The 24,333-nt window shown below is 46.2% G+C and overlaps 1 protein-coding gene, 1 long non-coding RNA gene and 1 pseudogene across 2 annotated transcripts in view; 2 read left to right on the top strand and 1 right to left on the bottom strand.

The window, feature by feature from the left end:
• The window catches only part of LOC148404776 (janus kinase and microtubule-interacting protein 2-like), a 142,741-nt gene that overhangs the window by 104,848 nt on the left and 13,560 nt on the right, over nucleotides 1–24,333 (top strand). The gene's annotated exons all lie outside the window — the stretch shown is intronic.
• Nucleotides 5,739–6,974, bottom strand: LOC148404778 (uncharacterized). The gene is made up of 4 exons (XR_015861171.1): nucleotides 6,430–6,974; nucleotides 6,275–6,345; nucleotides 6,034–6,138; nucleotides 5,739–5,889 (listed from the first exon to the last, which is right to left on the bottom strand). It is a non-coding gene; the product is annotated as an uncharacterized LOC148404778 (long non-coding RNA).
• LOC148404777 (uncharacterized) lies at nucleotides 14,526–18,070 on the top strand (annotated as a pseudogene).

The following is a 24,333-nucleotide window of genomic DNA, read 5'->3' as shown; positions in this document are numbered from 1 at the left end:
ATTTCGCCTCGACCAATTTTCACACGTACAACGCAACGCGGCTACACTTCTGCTATTACAAACGTAAATCTCCTTAAACACAATGAGTGTTACTTACCGTGTACGCTCTAGACGGTCCAGTTGCAAGCAGAAAATAAAGATATTTCCGTTGATAATCGTCGCTGCTCAGTGGCTCACGGCCATCGCGCCAACAGATTTGAATTTTGGCGGAGGTTCGGGCAATTACGTCATATCCGCGGCACATGACTGCGACGTAATACCCGCTTATCTGAAACGGCAGTTAAAAGTAGAGTTACATCAAGTTTTCTTGGAACCTAAACGAATGAAAGAAAACTATCATTTGGCCACAACCAACATTCACAGATACAACACAACGTGCGGGGTTGAGGTTAAAGATTGAGTGAAGGGCCCTCGTTTTAAACTACTGTTTTGAAAAGGAGTGGGAACAAGTAAGACGTATTTAATTTATTTAATGGGAAGTAGTAAGACTTATTAAATTTATTTAATCTACTTTTCTTCCCAGGCAAAATTTGATGTGCTGCAATTCCAAATTTCCAAAGTGAATGAAGGAATGAAGTCCTTTAAATTATGATTTTGTATAAATACTAGGCATTAACACAAAATCGACGGCACAAAATGGGCAGACTTTACTTGTTTGAAAAGGACTGGTTACAAGACAGACTTTTTTAATTTATTTAATGGGAAGAAGACTTATTTAGTTTAATTGATCTATTTTTGTTCCCTGGCAAAATTCGATTTGCTGCAATTCCAAATTTCCAAAGTGAATGAAGGAAAGAAGTCGTTTAAATTATGATTTTGTTTAAATACTAGGCATAGACACAAAATCTACGGCACAAAATGGGCAGACTTTGTTTGAAGAGGACTGGTTACAAGACAGACTTTTCTGATTTATTTAATGGGAAGAAGACCTATTTAGTTTATTTCATCTATTTTTGTTCCCTGGCAAAATTGGATTTGCTGAAACTGTATTTTGCCAAATCTTGCCTTGAGACCTGATAGGAAGTATTAAACGCTTAGTTAAATCAATACAAGTTGGTAATAAGGGCGAGTAATGTTGGTTGAACCGATGAATGAAGGTTGAAAGCAATTTAAATTATGACTTTGTATAAATACTAGATATTAACAGAACATCTACTGCGCGAAATGGGCAGAGTTTACTTGTTTGAGAAGGAGTGGCTTATTCAAAACTAAGATTTATTTAATCTGTTTGTTCCCAGGCAAAATTGGATGTGATGCAATTCCAAATTTCACCACATGATGGTGCCCAATTTTGACTTCATAGGACATATTAAACACTTAGCTTGTTATTATGTTCAAGGTAATCAGATTTGTTTATTATTCTAATGGCCTCTTCAAAACTATTCTGGATTACTACTTTGGATCTATTCTACATTACTTGGCAACAACATACTCTGTAACAGATTAGGCAGTATAATCATATATGTTAACTTGAGAGTGCCCACACTCAATCTACTTATCGTGATGTGTTAAATCAATTACTGTTAGACATTATTTGTCTGATAATCTACCAAATCTTTGAATTGAAGAATTTGTGATTTAATTAATAGCTTGTTCAGGGTAATCAGACTTGTATATAATTCTAATGGCCTTCTTTTGAAAACTATTCTGAATTACAACTTTGGATCTTATATTACTTTGCAACAATCTACTCGGTGACAGATTAGGCAGTATAATCACATATGTTAACTTCAGTGCCCACACTGTATTTATTTATGGTTATTTGTTAAATCAAGTACTGTTAGACATGAAATAGGAAGTGTTTAACATAAATGTTATGGCTACTCACCATTGTAGCTCGCTCCTGGTCAATGATATGAGCCTCTTCTTGCAGTGGAAAACTTGCAGCCAACAAACACCGTGGAACCTAAAGGAATGAAATTAAACATTAACATTTCGCCTGGACCAACATTCACACGTACAACGCAACGCGGCTACACTTCTGCTATTACAAACGTAAATCTCCTTAAACACAACGAGTGTTACTTACCGTGTACGCTCTAGGCAAAATTGGATGTGATGCAATTCCAAATCTATCTGAAACGGCAGTTAAAAGTAGAGTTACATCAAGTTTTCTTTTTTAATCAACACAATCATTTACAACCGTTGACCAGAAAGAATCGTCGAAATTCGACGTCCCCCACAAACGCCACGCTCACTCGCTTTTCAGGGCAACAAAAGTACTTCTTTTTAAAAACGATGAGTTGTACTTACCGTGTACGCTCTGGACGGTCCAGTTGCAAGCAGAAAATAAAAATATTTCTCTTGTTAGTCGTATGTTACCATCCGCTGTGTCTTTGTCAACATCGCCGCCATTTTCCTACTTCCTGCTGCGAGCCACGCCCACGGATTTAAATTTGGGCGGAAGCTCTTTCCATTGGCGTCGTTTTCGCGTATAGCAAATCCGATTGGTTGGGAAGGGGGCACGGTTATGCAGCCGAGGGGTCCTGTGATCGGTGGGATGTAAAGTAGGCGTCGACGTCACGTCCGCGTCACGTGACCACGACGTGGCAGACGTCATATAGCAACCGCTGTTTTGTTTAGTAGACTTACAGTTGTTATGCATTGACATAATGGCGCACACACCAAATAGATTTAAATAAATTAAATAGTTCTTCTGCCCACTCTCTTTTAAACAAGTTAACTCTCCCCGCGGATTTGAATTCCGGCGAAAGTTACGCCCATCTTCGTCACGTATGTCACGTGACCACGACGTGGCAGATGTCATATAGCAACCGCTGTTTTGTTTAGTAGATTTACAGTTGTTATGCATTGGCATAATGGTGTGCACTCAAAATAGATTTAAATAAATTAAATATTTCTTCTGCCCACTCCCTTTTAAACAAGTTAACTCTGCCCACGTCCATTGACGTCTTGTCTGCGTCACGTGACCACGACGTAGCGACGTCATATAGTAACCGCTGTTTTGATCAGTAGACTTAGTTTTTATGCGTTGACATAATGGCGCACTGGTTAGCATGGCCACCTCTTAAGCATGATGTTGCGGGTTCGACGCCTGATCAATGTTAGCATGGAGTGAGCTGAAGTGCATGGCGCTGAAGATTTGAATCTTTGAAATGCGCTGAGGTCTGACATATCAGGCAGAATGGTTTGCCATCACGTTCAACAAAAAATAGAAACTTTCCCACTCTGATTAAAACGTCCTGCGTTCATCTACGTATTTTCGTTTTGCTGTGCATCTTTTCCCTGCCATTTCGAGAGCCCAATTGACACTCATAGTTTAAAGAAATGTGTTTGCCCATCCTACTTTGTGGAATTTCACCACATGCGCTTTTGACCAAAATACCAAATTGAACTCAAGTGAAGCCGACACGCACAACCCCCCCCACACACACACACACACAAATGTTGATATGAACATAAAAGAGCCGCATGCGGTTCGGGAGTTGCGGCTTGGCCAAACCTGTACTATACAACTTTATTTGTATAAAATTTTCACAACAGCTGTCACACAAACAAAGCGGGAAAAACCGAAGACGTGCGTGTTCCGCCCACGCTGGATTTATTTGCACCTTTGAAAAGACACCGTATTGCCGCAGATGTGGCAAAGAGTACTTTTGGGCATCTGAGACGGAAGGATGTCCAAAGCATCACGTCACCTGCTCTGGTAGGCATGGTGGTGGGACGTTGAGGTCAACCGCTTTGGGGTTGGCTGAATCTTTGATCGCAGGATGCCACACACTTGAAGACAGAAGCAGAAAAGCAGAGCTAAATGCAAAATGTACTCACCGGTGACTCCAATTTTTTTCCCCCCTGAAGAAACAGCTGGACGGGTGGCCCCGGCTGGCCAGTGGGACTCTTGTTATTCTGACCCTTTTTAGTGCGCGTTTGGGGCAACAACCGTTTTTTGTGGCGCTCTCTTCTGGTTCAAAAGTGCCCTGCATGTGAATTTGCTTTTCCTGCCTTCTGATTGGATGAGCGCCGGTGTGACGCGGTGCCTCTGTCACCGTGGCGGGGGGTATACGTTGGCATCGGAGCGTCTGCCAACGTCTGAGACCGGCTGGCAGTGTATCGGAGGTGTCGAGTGCGGTGCCGCTGGAGCTCACTCACCAGCTGGTGTTAGGGCCACAGAATGAAGGCCAAGGAGAAGAATAGAAAGAGAAACAGAAACTTCTCCTCCAATTGTTTGATTTGTCTCTTCTGAGCTTCGATGAATTCTTTCAGCTCTTTGTTCCTCTAGGACGGACAAATGGAAAGTGGCATTCAAAAGCCAGTAAGCGTGCAAGTAAGTGCCGGGCTGGCTTTGGGCCCTTACCTGTTGCGCGCTGTGCAGCAGATCCATTCTCTCTTGGAGGATGCAAGCGTCGCGCTCCCTCAACTCGCACATCAGGGCTCGCTTCCATTGGTCCACGGCGCTCCTAAGCTCTTCTCTCTGATCCGCCGTCAGCACGTCATTCACGCCAGCGTGGCTGGCTTTTTCGCCGTCCGTGGCGGGGCAGTCCCGCTGCGGTAGCGCCTCGTACAACATGGCCTCCAGCTCCAGGATCCTCTGGGCCGCAATCCTCGTCCATCAGTGGTCCGGCGGGAGATTTGAGGGCGGCTTACCTTATGAGCCTGGTCCATGGAACACTTCCTGAAGTCCAACTCTTCATCCAGGTAGCCCTTCTGCTTGCAGAACATAGAAGAGCCCAAAGGCACAGCGTCAACAAGCTTCTTTCAGCGCAAAGCCTTCCAAAAGTCACATTTGAGCCGCCGAGTCTCGTGGAGTGCGAACATAAGGAGTTCGACATACACTTACGGCGTTATAGCCCAGGATGTCCAGCTTCTTCATCAGATCACTGATGACTATGTCCGGGGGAAAGGCGCAAGGAGCAATGTAAGGTGTTCTGGGACCTCGGGTTAAGGTTAGGGTTGCGAGGGACGCCTTACGTACGCTCACGCCCTCGGCCTCGCAGTAGATCTGCAAAGGGCTGAGGCCGTCTGGGAAACGGACTTGCAGAAACTTCAAGACGGGGGAGCGCCACTCCCTCTCCTGAAAGGCAGAGGCATGCATCCGTCCGTCCGTCCGTCCGTCCGTCACATCTCTGGCCTCAACACGCTTGTGCGAGTCTTCCCACCTCCAGCTCCAGGATGCGGAACTCAAGCAGTTCGTTTTGGTCTCGGATATCCTGGATGTGCTCTTTCAGACGCGCTTCTTCCGCCTCCATCCGCCTGACCTGAAAAGACAGTCAGACCTCATCTGCGGGGCTTCCCGACGGGTGTGACGCCAAGCGACTCCGCCCAGCGCCTTTCTTTCCGTCACCTTTTCGGCCAACTGCTGATTGCTCTGACGCAGCAGCTGCTTCTCCTCCACCCACTTGACATTCTAGAAGAGACAAACGCGTGGACAGCTTTGGAATGTTGTGTCATTTTCATCCACAAATTCTTTGGTTGACTGGAAAATGACATTTGCTTTTCTCCGCATTTTCCCAGCCACATTCGGGGGGGGGGGGGTTGGTCCAGTAATGCCAGACGAATGAGTGACTGAAGAATGTAGCTATTTTGTCTGAGAAAAAGGTGTGCTCATTGATGAGCTTACCTGTCCTTGTTGCTTCAGCGCTGACTCCAGATCTGCTACTCTGCTTTGATAGTGACCCATTTCTACCATCAGCTTTTCTCTGGTCTGAAAGGAGGAGGAGGGAGGCTCCTTCTCCTCCTTTCAGACCAGAGAACACCCGAGGCTGGGTGAGAACGGGGAGGCTGCGACCCGGCCGGGGGTTGCGGGAAGGGGCGCCACCTTGATCTCCTTCTCGGCGTCGTAGTCCCCTTCGCTGGTCTGGGCTAGCAGAGCGTAGGCTCGTTGCAGCGCTTGATATTCTTGCGTCAGCTGGCGGTAGCGAAGCTCCGCCTCTTCATGCACACACCAATGCAACACAGCACTAGTACCAGAATCAGTCAGACCGGCGACAAAGCACCCGCGACGCAAAGACGAGTCCGATTCCAGGCTGAAGAGGAATGTTTGGTGCCAATACGCTGGCAGAAATGGCGGGCTACCTCTTCGGGTTCCGTGTCGGGGGTTCTGTCGGTGTGAAAAGACAAGGACGATCCGTCTGAGTCCACCAACACGTCTTCGTCGTAGCCGTAAAATGTTTCGATGACCTGCGGGCGCGGAAGCAAACATCTCTCTGAACAAACTGAAGCGACACCTCACGATGAATCGACGAGAGGAACGATAGCGAGAAAAAGGCCATTTCATCTTGCGCAACACCAAGCAGCCGCAAACAAACAGACTCACCTTGCAGGACCTCACGCTTTGTTCCTCCTCAGAGATTCTCGACGTCGGTATCGTAGCAGCAAATCTCTCTCCTGTCGACACAAATAATCCGCCTTTGAGATTCTTTGGATGCAAAGGGAACGAACGGCTCCGGCGCAGAAACAAACGCGACTCACAATGACATTTCTGACATGAGCTCCTGTCTCCAGAGCCTGAAAAACACGTCACCGGCGATGATTGGAGGGACGCTCGTCTTTTCCAAAAGTGACAACTACAGGGTGTGTCAGGGTTTTCCAGATTATCTTTATCGTATCATTATGTTGCTTTGACTTTGACTGCAACCTGTAATAAATAATATTATTTATCCCTTATTTATCCCTATCGCTTATCCCTTCCTACACAAAGTCGTAAAACACCCCTTGCTATGTTTTGACTAGAGGTCAAGGGCTTCCTCTATTCAATCCACTCTTACACCCACCCTGTTTCTCTTAATTAAAATGCTCGTGCAGGAGCCGAGAGTCAGACTTCATTCGTACAACGGATGGACTCTCCACCTGCAGGTGTCCAAAAGAACTTACTTGTCTCCCGTGTGGTTCTTGCAAAATAAGTTGGAGCGAGCGCAACTCTAACAGGGTGCATTTTGCCACTAGCTGCCTACGGACAATGATGTCGCGCTCGCGGCTCATGGTTGACGGGCTGAGCAGCCGGGCAAGTCCGTCGTTTTCAGCGCACAGCGAGTGGCAAAGGCGCTGACAAAACGGGAGCTTTGAGCTGCTGAAAACGGCAAAACAAGTCTAAAGCGTGTTCAAACGCGTGCGCACAATGCTCCTGCTTGAAAGGTCGGAATTTAAGGGGCCAATTTTTTGGATGGCGGCCGCCGGCCAAGCTTTGGACGGAAAAGGTTTCCTGGCGACAGCGAGCGAGCGTGGCGCTGCCGTACGTGCACCGAGTCGCCTGCCTGAAGACCTTGGACAAGTCGTCGATGATGTGCCGCTGCTCCACAACTTGAAGGAACTCCATTTCACCGTCCTGCTGGCCGCAACCGCGGTCCAGGTCATTGAGCGAACTAGGCCTTCTCTGTGGAACACAAATGCAGTGGACTCTGTTGGCACGCCGCCGTTGTCCGCGTCGACTTACCAAGCTTGCCATCTCCTCGTTCTCCTGGGTGACAAAGCGCACTTTGTTTTCAAGGCGACACAGCACCAGCGAGAGTTCTTCATTCTTCCTGCTCAGGCGTTTGTTTTTGTACAGGAGTGGCAGAAACTGGCTTTCTGTTTCTCTCAGTCGCTTTAGCTGCAAGCATGAAGTGCGGGATGTGAAAGACGCACAACACGCGGGCCAGAACGTATCCATTCCTTTTGCATCGGTTTGAACGGAATCGTGGCTTTGGCTCCCAATAAAAGACATCTACCAGGCAACCGACTCGACGCGCCGCTCAACTAATAAGCAAGCGCAATGGGTGCCTCGCTGGATGGCGCGCATCAAACGTAGCGCAAACCTTCAAGCGTGCCGTCAATAAATTACCAGTTCATTGCGCTCTTTAGAAAGCAGGGCGTTTCGATCCTCCAGGTTCCTGATGACTGCGCTGAGCTCAGCGATTTTCAGATGAAACCGTCGCGTGTCCCGATCCTCCTGAGACTGAAAACGCCCCGCAACACACACACACAAGCACTCGTTCAAAGTTCAAAACTGTTTTTGTGCTACCTTCCTCCAGCAACGAACTAAGTCATGCGTACTGCAAGTGTGTGATGAGGTGGCTTACGCAATGAAGAGGATTGCTAGTAGCGGCGTTGACCCCACTTCCAGGGTAGTTTAGGCCCGCCCTTTGGGAATCCCTCAGGGCAGCGATCTGCTGCTCGGCAGCCTGAGTCTGCAGCTGAAGGCGGTGGACGTGGCCGGCCCCAGGGCTTCATCCAAAACACTAACCGCTCTGTCTTTCAGCTTGATCTCATCCGTCTGGATGTACAAACGGGGAGCGCTCAGGCAGGCGGGCAAACTCATTTGCCAGAATTGTGACAAAAACAAAGAGAGCAACCGGCCAATTTTTTTTCTTGAATCGACTAGAACACCTTTGCTGTGACAAAAGCGAAGCGAGCAACCGGACATTTTCTTCTTGTGAAATAGAATAGAATAGAATGCCTTAGGTGTCATTGCACTGCAGGTATACAACGAAATTGGGAACATAGCCACGCACCGCGCATCTGATCAGTCCTACCAGTCGGCGGATCTCCCTCTCGCAGTCTCTCTTGGTTCGGCTCAGCTCCTCCCGATGCTGGTGATGAGCCGATCGGAGCTCGGCCGCTCGGGACTGCCAGGCCTGCTGGGCCGCTGCCAGGGCTTCTTCCGCGCTCCTGGTGGAGGCGACACCGCTCGGTCTCCCGACACCGCCGCGTCTCCTCCACCTCCGCCAGCAAAGCGCCCCCCCTCCTCACCTGAGCAGACATTGCGCCACACCGGGCCGTTGAGACCGCAACGGAGCGCCGCGACGCTTACTGGGGACAAGCTACACAATACGGTAGCGGCCGCATCGAAGCCCGACGTGGCGTGCGGATAGTCAGACACGGATAGAGCGGATCACCTTGTCCATGGAGCCGTCCCTCAGGCTGAGGACCAAGGCATTCAGTCGCTGGATCTCTCCATCTTTGATTTTGATCACTCTCATCAGCTCCATTTCATGCTGCCGCAGTAATGTCTCCCTGGTAATGGCTAACTCTTTCTGCTTCTCCTCATGGAGTTTGCTTTTGAGTTCCGTCATGGCGGCGGTGGCACGGTGGTGCTCCGCCCGCAGGTCCTGACTTCTCTCTCTCTCCAGACAGCTGACCTGACATGACTTAGACTTAGACAAACTTTATTGTCATCTTGTCTGCACATGGTGCATACAAAACGAAATTCCGTTGCATACGTCTTACAACAAAGTAGTGATATTGCAGTTGAATAGAAGTAACATATCCTATGAAAATATATATATATACATATACTATATATATATATATATATATATTAAAAATAAGTATAAAGTGCAGCAGTGATAATTATGCAATAGTGCAAGTAGGCAAAACAGTATTCAAGAGTGTGCAGAGGAATGCTAAACCATGTATTAAACTTCTATTTAAAGGGTTTATACAAGTTCAGTAAAGTTGGTAGTGCGAGATAGTGCAAGATAGAGGTCCGTAGTGTCATAAAGTACAGTTCTGTGAATGTGTGATGCAGAGTTCAGTTTAGAGCTCAACAGTTCTAGTGTTCAACAGTCTGATGACAGCAGGGAAAAAGCTGTTGCAGAACCTGGTGGACCTGCAGCGGATGCTGCAAACCTCTTCCCAGAGGGCAGCAGGGAGAACAGTCCATGGTGGGGGTGTGATGGGTCATTGATGATGTTACGGGCACGGGACATGCAGCGCTGAGATGAAATGTCCTGAATGGAGGGAAGAGGAGCCCCTATGATCCTCTCTGCTGTCCTCACCACTCTCCTCACGTTCTTCCAATCGGAGGCGGTGCAGCCTCCACACCACACAGAGAGACAGCTTGTCAGAATGCTCTCTATGGTGCTCCTGTAGAACGTCCTCATGATGGGTGGGGGCAGGTGGGCTCTCCTCATCCTCCGCTGTAAGTACAAGCGCTTCTGTGCCCTCTTGACCAGTGCCGTAGTGTTCATAGTCCAGGTGAGGTCTTCTGTGATGTGGACCCCCAGGAATTTGGTGGTGCTGACCACCTCCACAGCTGAGCTGTTGATGATCAGTGGAGCGTGGTGAGGCTGTTTTTTCCTGAAGTCGACGATGATCTCCTTCATCTTCTCCTCATTCAGGATCAGGCTGTTTTCTCTGCACCAGCCCACCAGCTGCTCCACCTCCTCTCTGTAGTCCAGGTCGTTGTTGTCTCTGATGAGCCCCACCACCGTTGTGTCGTCTGCTGACTTCACGATGTGATTGGTGGTGAACCTGAGGACGCAGTCGTGTGTCATCAGGGTGAACAGCAGGGGGCTCAGGACGCAGCCCTGAAGGGAGCCTGTGCTGAGGGTGATGACATCAGAGGTGTTCTGTCCGACCCGGACTGACTGAGGTCTGTTGCTGAGGAAGTCTAGCAGCCAGTTGCGAAGGGGGGTGTTGAAGCCCAGGTGTTCCAATTTTCCTACCAGATGCTGTGGGATGATGGTGTTAAACGCTGAGCTGAAGTCCAGGAACAGCCTCCGCACATGGGTGTTCTTCTCCTCCAGGTGAGCCAGGCTCAGGTGAAGAACGGAGGAGATGGCGTCCTGAGTGGAGCGGTTTTGCCGGTCGGCAAACTGGAACGGGTCAAATAATAGGGGGAGTCTGGAAACGATGTGACCTTTAAGCAGCCTTTCGAAGCACTTCATCATAACCGGAGTCAGTGCAACAGGCCTGTAATCATTAAATGAGGTGATTTGAGGTTTCTTCGGCACCGGAATGATGGAGGCAGTCTTAAAGCACGCCGGCACTGTGGCTTGGCCCAGCGAGGTGTTAAAAATGTCTGTGATGACCCCAGCCAGATGACTTGCACATTCCCTGAACACACGCCCAGGAATGTTGTCGGGGCCAGGGGCCTTACAGGGGTTGACTCTCCTCAGGGTCTTCAACACATCGGCGGAGTCAAGGCAGAGTACCTCCTCTTCCTGATGGGGGACAGTTTTAACTGCTGGAGTGCCGTTTAGTGCCTCGAACCTCCCAAAGAAGTTATTTAGACCATTTAGAAAGTCAGCATCAACTACACCCACGGGGGGGGGGAGAGTGAGTTGTAGTCTGTAATCGCCCGTATGCCTTGCCACATACTCCTGATGTTTTTGACGTCGTGGAAACGATCCTGAAATTTTCGACTGCGGTCTCGCTTCGCTATCCTGATGGCACGGTTCAAGTTGGCTCTCGCTGTCCTCAGTGTCTCCTTGTCGCCAGACTTGAAGGCAGAGTTCCGCGCTCGTAGCGTTTGACGTACCTCCTCAGTCATCCAGGGTCGTTGGTTGCCCCGGGTGATGATATTCTTAGTGGTGCTGACGTCCTCGGTGCATTTGTTGATGTAGGCTGACACAGTCATGGCACACGCATGTCTAATCTACATCGGGAAAACTGGGAGGGAGGGAGGGAGGCAGGCAGGGAGGCAGGCAGGCAGGGAGGCAGGCAGTGTCTGTCTGTTGAGGTTTTCACCTTGTTCTTCTCCTGCTGAAGTTCTAACTGGACGTCCATCAGTTTGGTTCTCAGCTCGTCATTGGCGGCCTGAAGGGCGTCCGTTCGCTCCGCCTTGGCCCGCCCTGCCGGAGCTCGTTTGGACATCTCTTACTCGAGTCTCGCCCGGTCGTCAGTCAGAGATCACAACATTTGTACCTGGAGAGCACAAACGCAGCGCTGTTTTCCACTGGCTTCGAACTCAACTTCAATCGGCACCGTAACTTACAACATCATAAACATAGAACTAGCTTGACTTATTCATTGAATAAATGCATTTGGTTCTTCAAAACTGCATCACGCAACATAGCGTGACCGAGACGGCCGTTATCCACCTGCGTGAAGTTATTTGGTGAAATGAATGAGATGTTTAGGACACCATCGTTCTGTCTCTATGTAGATGAAGGGAAATAATCGATTGCTGAAGGTCCAAAGGTGTTGTGATAAACAAATAAACATATTAGTGATTAGTGACATATTTGTGATAAACATATTAGGCAGGATAATCACATATGTTAACGTGACTGCCCACACTGTATTTATTTATGGTTATTTGTTAAATCGAGTACTGTTAGACATGAAATAGGAAGTGTTTAACATAAATGGAAGACGAAAGGGGTACTCACCATTGTAGCTCCTGCTGGTCAATGATACGAGCCTCTTCTTGCAGTGGAAAACATACAGCCAACAAACACCGTGGAACCTAAAGGAATGAAATTAAACATTAACATTTAGCCTCAACCAACATTCACAGATACAACGCAACGCAAACTACACAAACGTAAATCTTTTTAAACACAATGAGTTGTACTTACCGTGTACGCTCTAGACGGTCCACTTGCAAGCAGAAAATAAAGATATTTCTGTTGATAATCGTCGTGTTTGTATCCGGTGTCTCGCTCAAGGCCATTGCGCCCACAGATTTGAATTTTGGCGAGAGTTCAGCCTATTGACGTCATTTCCGCGGTGTAATACCCGCATATCTGAAACGGCAAAGTTAAGAGTAGAGTTAAACCTGGTACAAACCTGAAAAAAGGAAACACAGTTATACTTACCTATGCCGAGATCACATATTCACGCCCAATCGGTACCTGCAAGAAAAGAAACAAAAATGCACAAGAGCGAAAACAACAAGTTAATAAGCTAAAATAAGTAGATGGGAAATTATCCGGAACGAAACGCAAATTGCTGACATAAAACTCTAACCCTAACCCTAACCCCTAACCCTAACCCTAACCCTAACCCCTAACCCTAACCCTAACCCTAACCCCTAACCCTAACCTCTAAAGAAAATGGTTGGTTGAATATAAAAACGAACTATTAGTTCAAAAATAGTTCAAAGGGAATAGACAAAGGTAATCCAAGGGTAGGACTTTAAATTAGGTTTTTTTTCCTCAGAGGTGACCAGATCGGGTAAGTACAGTCAAAATCAAACATACAATAAGCACAAACACAAGTTCAAGGTAAAAGAAATATCTTTCTCAAGCCCAAAGTCGTCCGGGCCTAAATGGCTGGCGTGTCCGCAATGGGTAGGATACTTTGGAGCTGGTTATGGGTGGCAGGTAAGGATAGGAGGACTGTGCCTTTGCTCCTCTCCTTCGGGGGAGGAACTCTTTAGCGGACCCTCACCCCTAACTTCTAAGAAAGCGGTTGGTTGAATATAAAAACAAGATATGAGGTAAACAGTGATTCAAAGTGAATAGACATAATGTAATCCAAGGGTAGGACTTTAGGTTCCTTTTTTTTCTTCTCTCATTTTTTTCTTCTTCTCTCATTTTTTCCATCTTGCTGGCCGAAGACCTGGGTGGCGCCTCAGCTACTCGGGGGAGGTTCTGGCAGAAGTGCAGTCTCACTTCACCGCCCTTCGTACCCAATCCAGATTTTATGTGACCTGGTACGGCGAGGTTTACTGGTGAGACATGCGTAGGCCCGTGCCTTCCGTTGCCTTCTATCTAACCGACAGGGTCGGCGGACCCTTTGGGGAAGGTTTAGCGAGTAAAACTCAAAATACCTAACCCTAACCCTACCCCTAACCCTAACCCCTAACCCTAACCCTAACCCTAACCCCTAATCCCTAAACCTAACCCTTAATCTCTAGATCTAACCCCTGATCCCTAAACCTAATCCCTAAACCTAACCCTAAACCTAACCCCTAATCCCTAAAAAGAGGAAACTAACCCCTAATCCCTAAACCTAATTTCTAATCCCTAAACCTAACCCCTAACCCCTAATCCCTAACCTTAACCTCTAAAGAAAATGGTTGGTTGAATATAAAAACGAATTATTAGTTCAAAAATAGTTCAAAGGGAATAGACAAAGGTAATCCAAGGGTAGGACTTTAAATTAGGTTTTTTTTCCTCAGAGGTGACCAGATCGGGTAAGTACAGTCAAAATCAAACATACAATAAGCACAAACACAAGTTCAAGGTAAAAGAAATATCTTTCTCAACCCCAACGTCGTCCGGGCCAACATGGCTGGCGTGTCCGCAATGGGTAGGATACTTTGGAGCCGGTTATGGGTGGCAGGTAAGGATAGGAGGACTGTGCCTTTGCTCCTCTCCTTCGGGGGAGGAACTCTTTAGCGGACCCTAACCCCTAACTTCTAAGAAAGCGGTTGGTTGAATATAAAAACAAGATATGAGGTAAACAATGATTCAAAGTGAATAGACATAATGTAATCCAAGGGTAGGACTTTAGGTTGCTTTTTTTTCTTCTCTCATTTTTTTCTTCTTCTCTCATTTTTTCCATCTTGCTGGCCGAAGACCTGGGTGGCGCCTCAGCTACTCGGGGGAGGTTCTGGCAGAAGTGCAGTCTCACTTCGCCGTCCTTCGTACCCAATCCAGATTTTATGTGACCTGGTACGGCGAGGTTTACTGGTGAGACATGCGTAGGCCCGTGCCTTCCGTTGCCTTCTATCTAACCGACAGGGTCGGCGGACCCTTTGGGGAAGGTTTAGCGAGTAAAACTCAAAATACCTAACCAGCCAGTGCCCTTCGGACATCCCAGTATTACCTTAAGCCAAATTATCGGGTCGCATGCTTTGCGGGCTTTGGTTGAGATGCTCGCATTTCCCATTGCCTTTTCGTGGTATCTCTCTTTTCTTAAATTTTCTCTAACTCTTACTTTCTTGGTAAACAGCTTCTCCCTCCCGTCCCTCCTCCCCTTCTGTCAAGGGTCGGAGAGGGAGAGGACCATGTGTGGGGTCAGAAACCCCAGGGTTTTGGTTGAAATGGTTCCATTTCCCAGTGCCTATCCATGGTCCCTCTCTTTTAGATTTCTCTAATTCTCACTTTCTTGTTATTGGCTAGGATAAAAATGACGCAGAGAGACGAGTTTGGGAGCCTGGTTAGAGCCATCTTTAGCCTCTACAAGTTTCAGTGGAACACATGGAATCGGTGTGAACAGAGAGGTACAACAACTACAACTCAACACCTGAGTCGTCTACAGGACCGACTTGAGAAAGCAGTGACCCCCAGTCAACCTAAGCCGGACACAGCCAAGCGTTTGACCGATATTGCACGTACCTGGGGTGAGTCCGCTTCTCAGATTTTACAGGAGCACTATGAACAAGGGGAGCAATCCCTGAGAAAGAGAATAGGCTCCCTTCCTTTGGTGGATGGATCAAGAGCGTGGCAAGTTGCCCAACGTTGGGTCCTCAGACGCTACCGGGTGGTCAACCCGCAAGTGGGGTCAGCAACAGTGAAAGTGCTGGAATCGCTGGGAATGACAGGACCTCTCCCATTGCTGCCTGGGAGGAGGCGGATGAGACGCCGGGTAAGGAGGCCCAGGAAGAGGGCACCTGAGAAGTCCAGCTCCGCAGTTGACCCAAGTTACCTAAAAAAAGACACTCAACAAGGTGAAGTTAAGAAGATTAAGAAGATTAAGAAAAAGAGAAAGAGAAGTAAGACACTCACCCACCACACTCAACAAGGTGAAGTTAAGAAGATGAAGAAAAAGAAAAAGAGGAGTAGGAAGCTCACCCACCACTCAGGGGAACAGAGGGATGCCCAACACATGGAGGAAGGGAGGGCGCCCCAAACGACTTACCTTGACGAGCAGATGGAGGACTTACCTTCACCGACTCAAGAGGAGAACTCGACAGCTTTCCACGAACCGACGACAGAGACTCTAATGAAGCGCATTGAGGGAATAATGAGGAAATACCAGGAACCTACTGGTCCTAACGCGTCAGAAACACCAAGTAGGAGAAGTGAGACACCACGACCGAAATTACTGGAAACAACATCCTTCCAGTCACGTGACACACAAACCGAACCACAATCGATGTACACCAGACACGAACATGAAGGGAATAAGAGGGCAAATTGGTTTTTGTTTCCCCAGAGAAGATGGTTGATTGTAGGTGATTCAAACTTAGCCAAATTGCCGAAAATCGAAGACCGTGAAGTACAAGTGGACTGTTATCCGGGAGCTAAAATCAGCCATGGGATTCATCTACTCAGAAACAGAACTGCGACCTCTCCCAACGTGCTAGGGGTCATTTTATCCTTTGGCCTTAACAATAGAGGTAGGGTCATCCCAATATTCATATCCAAGGAGATAGCCAGATTGCTGGGAGCAGCTAAGGCCACTTTTCCTTATGCTAAAATATTCATTCCTAAAATTAATTATTCCCAATCACTTCCTTTGGAGATCCAAGCCAACCTTAGGGAACTGAATGATATAATAGAGGAAACGGGCCATTCGATTCAACGCTTACCATCAAGACTGTTTACCACAGGACCGGACAACATCCATTGGACAACGGACACGGCTGAAGAGATGTGGACCTTGTGGAAAACCTTTTTTATGCCAAGAAGCCTCCCCCCACTCAAGGAGATAACCCTGACTGATCCAGTGGTCAACCTGTCGACCTCCTTTAGTTTGACGAAAGATCATAGGGAGCTTCTGGGGAAGGGGCTTACATTCGTCCCCACCGCAACCATGATGACGGATCAGAGAAAGATCACCAAGGCCCATGTGCGACAGTACCATAGAAGGTTAAAACTAGACTCTTATTTTGGAACTTCAACGACGGCAGCACCACCCAAATTCCAGTCGGCTTCAATGTGGGAGCCCAAGGATGATGAAGTACCTAGGGAGATGAAAGTATTAATACACAAAGACAGAGCGGTCCTAAAACAAGTGGAAGTCCCAAGAGAGATGCCAAATTTGACAGAGGGCGAAAGAAGAGCCCTGGACGAATTAAGTTCGGCAGAGGAATTGATTATTAAGCCAGCAGATAAAGGGTCAGCGGTGGTCATTATGGACCGGAAAAATTACGTGAGAGAGGCTCATCGACAACTTCGCAATACGGAGTATTACCATTCGATCCAAAAACCGATTTATCCGGATACAGAAAAGTTAGTCCACACAATATTAGATCAAATGAGAAAAGAGCACCACATTACTAAAAAACAATTCTTGTATTTAACAGGAGCGTCCCCGTCACGTCCGAGATACTTTTATCTCCTACCCAAGATTCATAAAGACCCGGCATCGTGGCCCTGGCCCTATGAAATGCCGCCAGGACGTCCCATCGTATCAGATTGTAGTAGCGAATCCTACGGCTCGGCTGAGCTAGTAGATTATTACTTGAATCCCTTGTCAATTCTACATCCGAGTTACATCAAAGATACTAATGATTTTGTTTCAAAAGTACGGACCTTGACCTTGCCACAGACCTGTTGGTTGTTTTCCATGGATGTTGAAAACTTGTATACTAATATTGAAACTGCTAAGGGTTTAGAGGCGGTACGCAATGTTTTGGCACGTAATCCGATTGTGGGCCGCCCGGATGAACACATTTTGGCATTGCTGGAACTCAATCTGACTAAGAATGATTTTCAATTTGACAATGAGTATTTTTTACAGGTGAAGGGGACAGCAATGGGGAAACGTTTCTCTCCAGCCTATGCCAATATCTATATGGCTGAATGGGAGGAGAACGCCTTGACATAGTGCTCTAAGAAACCTATAGCTTACCTGAGGTTCTTAGATGATATTTGGGGAATTTGGGGAGATTCTAGGGAAGAATTTGACGTGTTTCTTAAAACCGTAAATGGCCACCACCCTTCAATTAAGCTGACGGCACAGATTAGCGAGAGGGAAATGAATTTTCTTGACACAACTACATATAAGGGACCGGAATTTCATACAACAGGGGTACTTGATGTCAGAGTATTTTTTAAATCCACAGATACTCATGCGCTACTACACAAAAAGAGTTTTCACCCTAGACACACGTTTGGGGGTTTGGTTTATTCACAACTCTTGAGATTCGGGAGGATTTGCACTCGCACAGAAGATAGGGAAGAAGCGACCAAAGTCTTGTTCAGGTCATTACAACAACGAGGTTATTCTCGGTCATTTCTTCGCACGATTAAGCTACAGACAAGGAAAAAAGGAAGAAGAGGGGACACTCAGGGGGTTAAAAAGATGGTACTTCCTCTAATTTCGACTTACAACTCTTACACAGTCAATGTTCACAGAAAAATTAAACTGAATTTGGAAGCGTCGGCGCTGACTGACCTGAAGGCGAAACATAAGGTGGTTTCAGCCTTCAAAAGGAATCCAAATTTAAAAGATTTGTTGGTTAGCACTAAAATGAAAAGTGGGTCCTCTCGTGCAGCCAGGAGATCAATAGGAGTGATAACAGACTCTCAGAAGAAAGAACATTTCTTCACACAGACGGGTAAGGCCTTGTCTACGCGGAATGCGGTCTACTGTATGAGCTGTCGGTTGTGTGGAGTTATGTATGTGGGACAGACTCGAAATGATGTCAGAAGCAGACTGCATTCGCACCGCTATAGCATCACACATAACCAGAAGCGTAACACTCATGTAGTACGCCATTTCCGCCTGCACGGGTTACGTAACTTGAGAATACGGATTTTGGAAAACTGTGCGGGCTGGACACAAAGGGATAGGGAAAACGCGGAAATGAGATGGGTCAAGCGGCTGAAAACTAAATATCCACTGGGACTCAATTTAACAACAACGGAAACGGAAAACACTTGAATATCTGGGTTAAAATGGAAATTCTAGGGTTAGAGTTTACACGTTTAAGAAAATTTAAAGGGAATGCCCTCCCAAAACGATATATAGAAATTAGGGAAAATATCATAATTGTTCCTGGGTTTAAGTTCTTGTGGGGGAGGTTTATGTGTTGGGAGACGGCTGAAAGGAGTTTGGACCGGGACTGAAGGTGAATGAGGAACTTAGCCCTGACAGAGGTATGACATTGTACGTCACATCCGGGGGCTCCTGACACTTTCCATTTAGTCAAAGAGTCTAACTCTGGTTGGCTGGTTTTCCTGACAACATAGATAAAGTGCCCAACTCGGACACCAAATTCTAATCTTCATTCTTATTTGGACTCTACTCTAACATTATATCCTAACACTTAATCAATTCACAAAACTTACATAAATTCAGATTCAGAAAGGAAACCTAACCCAAACCCTAATTCTACCCTTGACCTCTGACCCTAACCCTTAACTCTAAATTAATTAGGAAATTGTACCAAATTTCAACAAAATTAGTCTAAACTGAACCTTATTTTGATCCTAAATGCAATGAGATTCCAGAATGAATTTTAATCCTACCAAATCTAAAAATTTACGATTAAATTTAATTAAATTGCAAAACAAAAAAAAGGGGGAACTATAATCGAATTATATTTTGGATTTTAAGCAAACTTTAAAAGAAAAAGAAAAAAATATAAAAAAAAGAAGGATTTCTCTTCAAACACATAAAAGGAAAACATAGTACGTGATGGGACGCTTGAGGGCGCCCTTGGCACACTAAATCGCGGTGGTACGAATAGGGCTCGGCTAGACGCAAATATTAGGGGATTAATGATACCCTTTAAATTCAGAAATGAATACGTTGGAAAACACTATTAAGTTGTATGGAAAGGTTTTTCAACTCTAGACGTGATTTTAATCTGGTTTGTTCTAACGGATACTTTGATTTGCAGAATGGTTGACGGAGGGTTGCCATGACGCAATGGGGAGTGTGAAACTTCCGGTTTGGCTAATATTGACTAGCTACGTTGTATACGGGGCTACTGACTCCGAATGCAAAGTCGGATTAAGGTGAGTGAGTGTGTTTTTTTACGGACGGAGGGGACCGGGTGGTGCAAGTAAACAATACTGATCTAAATGGATTTTATTATGGTGATTGCGAGGGGCAAGTTTAATAATAATATTGTATTAAGGGGGCCGCCATGACTTTTCGCAAAGGCTTATGGGTACTTCGGGGTTGCTAATGCTTGTTAGCTGCAGTACGCGCAGGACGATATCGCCCCAAATAGGTAACTATTTCAATGATCGCTATTAAATTGGTGGATCAATGGGACCGGGTATAAATAAAGGAACGGTGGCAAGCGGTGGAATTACAATTTATTTAATTCTTATGAATTATGGAACGGCTTCGGTACTATTAGTGGCTAGGGGAGACGCCATTGGGCTTTGCTGGGGCTTATGGGTACTTCCGCATCGCTAATGCTCATAACATTAGCCACGATACGCTTATAGTGATTTCGTTACGAATATACGATCGTATTCTACGAATTAATGGAATCGGGTAACACACTTTAATGATACCAGGGGGTGGAGGAGAATTTTATTCCATGTGAATTATTTATTTGGACGAGGGGAGGTTTGGGAAAATAGGGGGATTAGAAAAAAAGAGCCGGCAGAGTAATTGACAGGAGCGTACGAGTACTTCCGGGGGGCGGGACCTAGGGGGATCGCGATTTACGTAGATGAATGTATTTCTAAATATATAATTTGATTTAGATGATGAATTCAATTTACACTTAAATGTTTCACGACTAACTTAATTAAATGGTACCAATAGGATTTACCGAATGTCTTAGTGCTTATCAGTTAGATGTGGGAACGTGATTGGATGACGAGAGCCGTCAGTTGCTTCGCTGAGGCTCGTGGGAGAGAAAAGAAAAGAGAAAGGAAGGGTTGGCTTTCGGCGGTGGCGCTGTGACTCAGGAGAGTGGCACTGGGGAAGTCCTTCTTTCCAGGTACTGTGGAAGATTCTTCCGATTCTTTTTGAGAAAAACAGGTGAACCCTTTTTAATCGCTAAAGCTAAATTATACGGTACTACGCTATGCTAGCCTTTATTGGCATAGGATATGTGAGAGTATGCTAAGCTAAAAGAGAACGAAAAGAGAAAATATTAAATTGCCGGATGAATGGGACCGGATATCAATAAAGGAAACACAGCTAACGCTCATAACATTAGCTACGATACGTTTACGGGGATTTTGTTACGAATATACGATCGTAGTAATGTTATAAATTAATTCTACGAATGAAGGGGATCGGATTACACACTTTAATAATACCAGGGGATTTAGGAAAATTTTATTGCATATTGATCGTTTATTTGGGCGTTGTGAGGTTTTGTAAGATAGGGTGATTACGGAAAAAAGAGCCGCCAGAGTGATTGACAGGAGTTTACGAGTGTTTCCGGGGGGCGGGACTTAGGGGGATGGCAATTTAGTTAGAGGAATGTATTTCTAAATATATGATTCGATTTAGAGGATGAATTCAATTTACATTTAAATGTTTCATGACTAACCCAATTAAACGGTACCAATAGGGTTTACCGAATGTTTTAGGGCTTGTCTGATAGAGGTGGGAACGTGATGGGATGACGAGAGCCGTCAGTTAATTCGCTGAGGCTCGTGGGGGGATGGCGTTCGGCGGTAGCGCTGTGACTCAGGAGAGGGGTACTGGGGAAGACCTTCTTTCCAGGTAAGGTGGAAGATTCTTCCGATTCTTTTTAATTGCTAAAGCTACGTTATGCGGTACTACGCTATGCTGGAATTTATTGGTATAGGATGTGCGGGAGTATGCTAAGCTAAAAGAGAACGAAAAGAGAAAATATTAAATTGCCGGATGAATGGGACCGGATATCAATAAAGGAAACACAGCTAACGCTCAAAACATTAGCTACGATACGCTTACGGGGATTTGGTTACGAATATACGATCGTATTAATGTTATAAATTACTTTTACGAATGAAGGGAATCGGGTTATACACTTTAATAATACCAGGGGTTTTAGGAGAATTTTGTTTCATATTGATCGTTGATTGGGGCGATGTGAGGGTTTGGAAGATAGGGGGTTTACAGAAAAAACAGCCGCTAGAGTGATTGACAGGAGTTTGAGTGTTTCCGGGGGGCGGGACTTAGGGGAATCGCGATTTATGTAGATGAATGTATTCCTGAATATGTGATTGGATTTAGATTGTGAATTCAATTTACATTTAAATGTTGCACGACTAACCCAATTAAACAGTACCAATAGGGTTTGCCGATATATTTTTTTAGTGCTTATCAGTTAGATGTGGGAACGTGATTTTATGACGAGAGCTGTCAGTTGCTTCGCTGAGGCTCTTGGGAGGAGGTGCTCGGCGGTAGGACTGTGACTCGGGGGAGGGGCATTGGGGAAGAATTTGGCTTCCGGTTAATATGGAAGATTCTTCCGATTCTTTGAGAGTAACAGGTGAAACTTGTTTAATCGTCAAGACTAGGCTATGCTGGACTACGCTATGCTAGACTTTATTGAGATAAGATATGCGGGAGCGGGCGAAGCAAAACTATACCAGGTTAGCCCTAAACTATGTTTTACCAGACTTGGGGCATGCCATACAAAGGAATACAAAGGTTTTGTACATATGTTTAACGGTTGAACAAATCAGCACAACAAAAGGACTAACAGACTGACCAATTGATTTATGCTGTCTGCGGTAAAGCCGGACAGTTGACTAGACAATTACTGAGATTTCGATTGAGGATGTAGACACACTCCGGGGCTTGATCGACCCCGGCGGGGCCTCCCTTGGGCGAGGGTGTCTGGTGATAATGGCCGAAACACTCTGTGACCCCAAGGTCCACTACTGATGACGTGTCTACAAAATTATGACGTTCAAATTACCCAGGACAATAAGGACGACTTAATGGGACCCCTTTTGAAGAAAGTGGTTGGTTGAGTATAGAAACAAGATATTGGGTCAAGAATGCTGCAAGGTTGGTAGACGTGATGTGGTCCAGGGGTGGGACTTTCTTCTCTCGTGTCTCGCTGTTTTTTTGTCTTGCTGGCTGGAGTCCCCGGGGGGGGCGCCTCGGCTGCTCCGGGGGGGGTTCTGGTTGAGGTGCGGTCTCGCTTCGCTGTCCTTCGTTCCGGAGTTTGTGCGACTCCGGTGCGGCGGGGTTTGTTGAGGGGGACACGCGTCGGCCTGTGCCCTCCGCGGCCTTCTGTCTGGCCGGCTGGGTCGGCGGACCCTTTGGGGAATGTGTAGCGAGTAAACCTTATAGACCTAGTCCTAACCCCTAATCCCTAAACCTAACCCCTAATCCCTAAACCTAACCCTTAATCCCTAGATCTAACCCCTGATCCCTAAACCTAATCCCTAAACCTAACCCTAAACCTAACCCCTAATCCCTAAAAAGAGGAAACTAACCCCTAATCCCTAAACCTAACTCCTAATCCCTAAACCTAACCCCTAACCCCTAATCCCTAACCTTAACCTCTAAAGAAAATGGTTGGTTGAATATAAAAACGAAATATTAGTTCAAAAATAGTTCAAAGGGAATAGACAAAGGTAATCCAAGGGTAGGACTTTAAATTAGGTTTTTTTTCCTCAGAGGTGACCAGATCGGGTAAGTACAGTCAAAATCAAACATACAATAAGCACAAACACAAGTTCAAGGTAAAAGAAATATCTTTCTCAACCCCAACGTCGTCCGGGCCAACATGGCTGGCGTGTCCGCAATGGGTAGGATACTTTGGAGCCGGTTATGGGTGGCAGGTAAGGATAGGAGGACTGTGCCTTTGCTCCTCTCCTTCGGGGGAGGAACTCTTTAGCGGACCCTAACCCCTAACTTCTAAGAAAGCGGTTGGTTGAATATAAAAACAAGATATGAGGTAAACAATGATTCAAAGTGAATAGACATAATGTAATCCAAGGGTAGGACTTTAGGTTGCTTTTTTTTCTTCTCTCATTTTTTTCTTCTTCTCTCATTTTTTCCATCTTGCTGGCCGAAGACCTGGGTGGCGCCTCAGCTACTCGGGGGAGGTTCTGGCAGAAGTGCAGTCTCACTTCGCCGTCCTTCGTACCCAATCCAGATTTTATGTGACCTGGTATGGCGAGGTTTACTGGTGAGACATGCGTAGGCCCGTGCCTTCCGTTGCCTTCTATCTAACCGACAGGGTCGGCGGACCCTTTGGGGAAGGTTTAGCGAGTAAAACTCAAAATACCTAACCCTAACCCTAACCGTGCCCCCTTCCCAACCAATCGGATTTGCTATACGCGAAAACGACGCCAATGGAAAGAGCTTCTGCCCAAATTTAAATCCGTGGGCGTGGCTCGCAGCAGGAAGTAGGAAAATGGCGGCGATGTTGACAAAGACACAGCGGATGGTAACATACAACTAACAAGAGAAATATTTTTATTTTCTGCTTGCAACTGGACCGTCCAGAGCGTACACGGTAAGTACAACTCATCGTTTTTAAAAAGAAGTACTTTTGTTGCCCTGAAAAGCGAGTGAGCGTGGCGTTTGTGGGGGACGTCGAATTTCGACGATTCTTTCTGGTCAACGGTTGTAAATGATTGTGTTGATTAAAAAAGAAAACTTGATGTAACTCTACTTTTAACTGCCGTTTCAGATAGATTTGGAATTGCATCACATCCAATTTTGCCTAGAGCGTACACGGTAAGTAACACTCGTTGTGTTTAAGGAGATTTACGTTTGTAATAGCAGAAGTGTAGCCGCGTTGCGTTGTACGTGTGAATGTTGGTCCAGGCGAAATGTTAATGTTTAATTTCATTCCTTTAGGTTCCACGGTGTTTGTTGGCTGCAAGTTTTCCACTGCAAGAA

The sequence above is a fragment of the Syngnathus floridae genome, chromosome 1 (assembly GCF_059516105.1).
Source record: "Syngnathus floridae isolate MCC-2025c chromosome 1, RoL_Sflo_1.0, whole genome shotgun sequence".
Taxonomy (NCBI): Eukaryota; Metazoa; Chordata; class Actinopteri; order Syngnathiformes; family Syngnathidae; genus Syngnathus; species Syngnathus floridae.
This window is presented reverse-complemented; position numbering and strand designations above follow the sequence as displayed.